General features: G+C 33.9%; 1 long non-coding RNA gene across 1 annotated transcript; it reads right to left on the bottom strand.

The window, feature by feature from the left end:
* Window positions 1–900: 900 nt before the first annotated feature.
* LOC141621826 (uncharacterized) lies at window positions 901–2708 on the bottom strand. Its single transcript, XR_012532710.1, has 3 exons — window positions 2172–2708; window positions 1708–1917; window positions 901–1235 (listed from the first exon to the last, which is right to left on the bottom strand). It is a non-coding gene; the product is annotated as an uncharacterized LOC141621826 (long non-coding RNA).
* Between the last annotated feature and the right edge of the window lie 2843 nt (window positions 2709–5551).

Consider the following 5551-nt stretch of genomic DNA (forward strand, 5'->3'; position numbering starts at 1 on the left):
TAGAAAGAGAATATTGTTGTTTTGATTGATATATTTTTCTTATATCTTATTCTATCATATATCTATAATAAAATGAGAGTAGCTAAACAATCAAATAATGTCCATCCTTCTTCCCTCCAATTGATTTGTTTACTTTTTAAATTTTTTGTGATGAGTATTTTACTTAAAAGGAAAATAAATAATTTAGATAATATAGTCCATGCTAATTATCACAAATTCTTTTATACTATCATAAATACATTTAAGTTAAGCTATTGATCAATATATGATTTCGAACTCGCGAAAATGGTAATTAGCCCCTGTTGTCCAATTGTGAGGTTAAACCCCTGTCATTTATAGCTTAAACTTTGACAAAATATGAAATCAGACTCCTTGTCAATATTTTGAGCCAAATTATTATAAAAATAATTATGTTCTATACATTTATCGATTTTAATAATATAAAAAGAACACACCTCTTACAAATTATTTTATTTATGTTAAATATATTTCATTATTATGAATATGCACACATAATAAATTATTCGAAAACAAAATTAGTAAAATTGTCAAAATAAAATTTACATTTGTTATAAATTCTATAAATATTTAACAAATTAAAATAAATATTTTATGCAAGATAAATATAAAATAAGTGTTACAATAAAAGATTTTATGTTAGTATTTTGGCTTAAAATATAGAAATGGAATTCGATTATACTTTTGTCAAACTTAAGGGGAAAAATTAATACATTTATTTAAAACTTAATGGGTTTGATTTTCACAATATATATTTTAAATAAATATAACACAATTATATTTCATAGAAAATAAAATTTAAAAGATAAATAGAGGTAACACCAAATATAGTTGTTGTTAATAATGAGGTAAACAAAATGCAGATTACGCTTTGTCCCACAATAATTTGTTACATTAAGTTGTTCCATAAGTAACAATTTAAAAGTTACTTGGCTAAATGAAAAGCGTGCAAGAAAAGAAGGCCGCTCCTCGATCTATTAAAGCAATTCAAGTATAATCAACTTCAGTTCTTCTCTGAAATAGAATCCTTGTAAGAATACTCTATTAACTTTCCATCAATTCTGGCATTCCGAAAGAAATTTGATAGTTCCTCATCTTTGATTTATTCGCTGTTCTCGATTGATACTTTTGTAAAGTGAATGGCGCCAACAATTGATAGGGAGCGATTTCTAGCAACCACACTTTTTCCGTTGTTTTAACATCATCTCATACTTGAACTGTCAATAAAAATAATTGTGTATCACCATTTTATAAAGTGTGACAATAACCATGAATACTAACTCAAAAAATAAAAAAATAAAAAAAAGTACTCCGTATTACTTGAACGGTTGAATCAGACAAGACACAGTAAGAACGAGACTTGTTAGAATATGTCTTTAATCTGTTTGTCTCTTTTCGCTTTTGAAATTCACGAGTCTAATTTTCCGATGAGAACTAAACAATCCCAAAATACAGATAAGAAATACATAGTGGTTTATTTTGGCATAGACAACAAATGCAACACGTCTTGTTGTGACAGTCAAAAGCTTGTGACATCTCACTACTCCCTTTTCTTTTTAACATTATTTAAATCCGATATGAGACATTACAAGTGAGAATTTGCGCAACAAATGAATAATCATCTTACGAGGTCAGAAAATCAGTGGTCACTCCCAAAATTGACCGAAAAAAAGGTAATAGAAGGAATACCTCAATTGCCATGTAGGGCAAAGAATCGTGGCCAGATATGGATATGGTTTGTGGACAATGGGCAAGCCAAAGGAGATTCTCGACAAAATTCACGGAATTACGCTTTACAAGGGAGACGGAGACGTAGTCACGAAGTTCTACCACCACATGATTCACACCAGATAGGGGAGGCCTAATCTTCTTTCTTAATTCTTGTGGTATTATAAGATCCTTGGTTAACAATAAACATCCAAACATAAAATAACAAAATTTATCAGTAACAAATTCATTATAACATTCTCACACTACCTCTACCAAAAATATTTTTTAGGTCCTATTCTTTTGGACTGAAACTGGTCGAACTTAACTAAACTAACCTGATCTGAACTGAATCGGCATAAACTGAGCTGAATTTATAGGAACTAAAATTAAATATAAAAGGACAGGGCCTTAGAAAAGAGAAATTAATGACATAGTTGGATTACCTGTTTCCGATAAGCAGAAAGTGTCAACCGTTGACAATTGCCCAACTTGGCCAACAACTTAAGCAGAGCTTCATACCACTTGTCTTGTTTGTCCCAATTATGACGACTCAAGGAAATGGTAGCCTCCTTCAACCTTGATGTCAAACCTATTAGCAGTAATGGAACAGGGTAATCGCATGTATGGTGAAAAAACATCAGATAAGGGGCATTCACTTTAGCTTTCCTTAACTCTTTACCACCTATTTGTTAGAACACATTTGGTTGATGATGCCAAGTTTCATTTGTTATTTAATTGTTTGCCTCTTAGTTAAATTGTTTAGCAAAATTGAAGCTATTGATGAACAATCAAAGAGTCCACAAGCTAATCAACGTAACAAGATGATCAAGATGAAGGCAAGACAAGAAAGCCCTTTGCCTAGAATGAATGTTGTAAACGAGGTAGTTAAACATATCCTCTTTATGCATAAGTGATTGCAAAACCATGCAACATTTCCTGTGACTGTTGCACCATGGTTTTTGGTACTAACGAATGGAGAATTTTCGGGAAAATTCACAAGTGTTTGAAATTCTTTAAAAAGCTTTTCTATGTTCAAGAGGAACATTATTTCAAAACTGAAGAACAAAAAGAACAAAAAGAATATGCTTGCACAATAATTTAAAAGATGCCAATCCCATTTGTGCAAGTTGTTTTTCATGCTAAAAATAGGTCTTATGCTTTTTCCAGTGGCAAAATTGTGAGTTCCCATATTTTATGGGAAACACTTCTTTGCTTTGGAAAAATGCAGCCACCTTGAGCCTCTCAAACCTGGTTGTTCTTTTATATTTTTTAAATGAAAATGCATACTACAAACTTGTGGATATTAGATTAATGTAGTGTTAAGATCCTTCTCATACACACTACCTTTCTCTATAAATAGCCACTTCATTTTTCATTTATTGCAAGACTTTCCAGAACACTCATTGTAAAACATTTGCAAAATCATTTCAGCATTTTAAGCTTTGTTCTTCAAATATTTGCAAAACTGTTTTCTGTTTTCAAAAGTTTTCACTTGTTTTTTCAAAGCTGTAAAATCTCCAAGTATCAGTTCGCTTAACTGTTGCATAAAGAATATGTTCAATGATTCTCGTGTTTAGGTCTTAATTGTAATCTCCATGTTCTTAAGTGAACCACTGAGATTTTGACTCTGTAAACCGTTGAGATAGAACTTTAAGTCTTGAAGCGGAGTAGCTTTGAGCAAGAGAAAGTCTTGAAGCGGAGTAGCTTCAAGCAATTGCAACCGGAGTAGGTTGGCGAGTTATTTTCATTGTAAGGGGTTTAGTTAAGTTTGAGTAAATTTCTAAACAAGCAATAAAATAACGGTTGGACGTAGGCTCCGGAGTAGGAGCTGAACCAATTTTTAAAACATCGTCTTGTTTATTTATTTACTTTTACATTCGTTTATCCTTTGCATTTTTATCTACCTATCTCGTTGCCAGTGCTGTATCATACTGTTGCATAGACCTGCTGTACCGTTTGTGAACTTACAATCCATTAAGTTTCTCAAACTCGTACCTAATAGATCTTACTTGTGTTAGTCATTAACCAAGTAAACGAGAAAATTTTTAAAAGGTACACCTAATTCACCCCCTCCCTCTCTTAGGTGTTTATCGTTATTAACTCTTCAATTGGTATCAGAGCCTCGTGCTCTTGATATTGGTTAAAACCAAAGAGTTGATCCTATAGTTATGGACGATTCAAAACATACTAAGTTTCCCATCTTTATGGGGGAAAACTATGCTTGGTGGAAACACCGCATGGAGCACTATGTCAAAAGTGCGGACTACGAATGTTGGTTGATCATTCAAAAGGGTCCCCTCAAAATTGAGATGACTAATGCCGATGGCACTAAGTCCCTCAAAAGTGAGGACAAATATGTTGAAGCCGATTATAGGAAAGTCGAGAAAAACTCTAAAGCCATGTCCATCCTTCAATATGGCATCGGTGAACAAGAGATTAACCGGATATCCGGATGTGACTCGGCAAAGGAAATTTGGGACACCCTTAATCTTGCTTACGAGGGAACGTCACAAGTCAAAAAGTACCGTGTTGATCTTCTCATGCAACAATATGAGATGTTCAACATGGGAAGAGATGAGTCAATTAATAGTTTGTCTTCACGCTTCTCCAGTATTGTTAATGACCTCAAGAGTCTAGGTAGAAACTTTGAATCCGAGGATTTAGTCCGTAAAATCCTTCGTAGCCTATCTGAAAAATGGCAACCGAAGGTTACGGCTATTGAGGAAGCTAAAGACCTTTCCTTGTTGTCCCTTGATGAACTTATGGGCTCACTCATGGCTCATGTGTTAACTCTCATGAAGCGCTCTAGTGAAAGCTCTAAAGGGAAAGGACTCGCTCTCAATGCTCTCTCAAGTGATGAGGAGGATGAAGATGATGAGTTTACAATGTTCACCAAAAACATTGTTGGCATGATTAATGGTCGAAACTCACAAAGGTCAAATAACTATACTAGCAAAAGACGTTTTCCCAAAAGAAGATCTAGTTCCACTATGGGTTGCTTCAAATGTGGTGACAATGGTCACCAAATAAAAGAATGTCCTAAGTGGAATGACATCAAATCTAAAGAAAAGCGTGATTTTGCTAAAAGAGAATACAAGAATGAAGTAATGACAGCCATTTGGGCATGTCCGATTCCGATGAGGACGATGTCCTTGAGGAAGAATTAGACGCCAAAATGTGCATCTCTTATCAATCAATCAATGATGTTCCAAAGTCAACAAAGAAACAAAATGTCAAATGTCTTATGGCTCACTCCGTGAACTCAGATTCAGATTCAGACAATGATGTAAATAAGCTCAAGAAAAAGGTTTGATCTTTCTCTAAAGACAAAGTTTGTCTCCTCTTAGACCAATTCATTGATAAGTGCCGTGTCCAAAACAATAAATTAGAGGCTATGCAAACTGAAATTGAAGACATAGCCGAAGAAAATGTTGGTTTGAAAGAATGTCTAAATGAGGTTGATCAACCTAGTACATCATTGAGTCTTGAAAAGGAGATTAAAAAGCTCCGAAAACAGAATTTGTTTCTTGCTAAAAGGGTTGATGAAACGCATGCAATAGAGCACTGCATTATTGCATCTGTGTCTAACAAAGGAGATGAGTCCCTCGACAAAACGCTGTCCTCACTAACAAAAGAACGTGACCAACTCTTGATTGATCTTGCAACATGCGAAATTCAAAAAGATGATCTTGTCAAAATTGCTGAAATGTTGAACGACGAGTCAAGTCATGTTAAAAGTGCTTTAGATCGAGTGCAAAAATCAAACGATGACCTTCTTGTTCAAATTGAAACTCTGAAAAAGGCTGAACAAATCCATGCAACA

The sequence above is a fragment of the Silene latifolia genome, chromosome X (assembly GCF_048544455.1).
Source record: "Silene latifolia isolate original U9 population chromosome X, ASM4854445v1, whole genome shotgun sequence".
NCBI lineage: Eukaryota > Viridiplantae > Streptophyta > Magnoliopsida > Caryophyllales > Caryophyllaceae > Silene > Silene latifolia.